We start from the raw sequence: 1,799 nt of genomic DNA, 5'->3' as shown, positions 1-1,799 counted from the left end.
CACCTGATTTCACTTATGAAAGCTTGTGCATCCAATACCCTGATGAGGATGTCCCATATGTTCTTAAAACTGGACTGATTCATTTGCTTCCAAAGTTTCATGGCCTTGCAGGTGAAGACCCGCACAAACATTTGAAAGAATTTCACATTGTCTACTCCACCATGAAACCCCCAGATGTCCAAGAGGATCACATATTTCTGAAGGCTTTTCCTCATTCATTAGAGGGAGTGGCAAAGGACTGGCTATATTACCTTGCTCCAAGGTCCATCACGAGCTGGGATGACCTTAAGAGAGTATTCTTAGAAAAAATTTTCCCTGCTTCCAGGACCACAGCCATCAGGAAGGATATCTCAGGTATTATACAACTCAGTGGAGAGAGCCTGTATGAGTACTGGGAGAGATTTAAGAAACTATGTGCCAGTTGCCCCCACCATCAGATTTCAGAACAGCTTCTTCTCCAATATTTTTATGAAGGACTCAGTAATATGGAGAGAAGTATGATAGATGCTGCCAGTGGTGGAGCCCTTGGAGACATGACTCCTGCTGAAGCCAGAAATTTAATTGAGAAGATGGCCTCCAACTCCCAGCAGTTTAGCACCAGAAATGATGCCATAGTCATTAGAGGAGTGCATGAGGTAGCTACAAACCCATTTGCATCATCTGAAACTAAGAAGCTTGAAGGCAAACTGGATGCGTTGGCCAACTTGGTAACCCAGCTGGCCTTGAATCAAAAATCTGTACCTGTCGCAAGGGTTTGTGGTTTGTGCTCCTCTGCTGACCACCATACAGACCTTTGCCCTTCCATGCAGCAACCTGGAGCAATTTAGCAGCCTGAAGCTTATGCTGCAAATATTTACAATAGACCTCCTCAACCTCAGCAGCAAAATCAACCACAGCAGAGCAATTATGACCTTTCTAGCAACAGATACTACCCTGGATGGAGGAATCACCCTAACCTCAGATGGTCCAGCCCTCAGCAACAACAACAGCAGCCTGCTCCTTCCTTCCAAAATGCTACTGGCCCAAGCAGACCATACATTCCTCCACCAATCCAACAACAGCCACAACCCCAGAAACAACCAACAGTTGAGGCCCCTCCACAACCTTCCCTCGAAGAACTTGTGAGGCAAATGACTATGCAGAACATGCAGTTTCAGCAAGAGACCAGAGCCTCCATTCAGAGCTTAACCAATCAGATGGGACAATTAGCTACCCAATTGAATCAACAACAGTCCCAGAATTCTGACAAGCTACCTTCTCAAGCTGTCCAAAATCCCAAAAATGTCAGTGCCATTTCATTGAGGTCGGGAAAGCAGTGTCAAGGACCTCAACCCGTAGCACCTTCCTCATCTGCAAATGAACCTGCCAAACTTCACTCTATTCCAGAAAAAGGTGATGACAAAAATCTACCTAACAATTTCTGTGCAGGTGAATCTTCTTCCACAGGTAATTCTGATTTGCAGAAGCAGCACATTCCCCCTCTTCCATTCCCTCCAAGAGCAGTTTCCAACAAAAAAATGGAAGAGGCAGAGAAAGAGATCTTGGAAACGTTTAGAAAAGTAGAGGTAAACATACCTCTGTTGGATGCAATAAAGCAAATTCCAAGATATGCAAAATTCTTGAAGGAGTTGTGCACTAATAAGCGGAAGCTTAAAGGAAGTGAACGAATTAGCATGGGCAGAAATGTCTCCGCATTGATTGGTAAATCTGTTCCTCAAATTCCTGAAAAATGCAATGATCCAGGTACATTCAGCATACCTTGTATTATAGGGAATAGTAAGTTTGACAATGCCATGCTA

The 1,799-nt window shown here is 44.2% G+C and overlaps 1 non-coding gene across 1 annotated transcript; it reads right to left on the bottom strand.

The window, feature by feature from the left end:
* Window positions 1–332: 332 nt before the first annotated feature.
* Window positions 333–439, bottom strand: LOC114382876. Its single transcript, XR_003660334.1, has one exon. It is a non-coding gene; the product is annotated as a small nucleolar RNA R71 (small nucleolar RNA).
* Window positions 440–1,799: the final 1,360 nt, after the last annotated feature.

This window comes from Glycine soja, chromosome 13 (assembly GCF_004193775.1).
Source record: "Glycine soja cultivar W05 chromosome 13, ASM419377v2, whole genome shotgun sequence".
In the NCBI taxonomy this organism is placed as follows: Eukaryota; Viridiplantae; Streptophyta; class Magnoliopsida; order Fabales; family Fabaceae; genus Glycine; species Glycine soja.
This window is presented reverse-complemented; position numbering and strand designations above follow the sequence as displayed.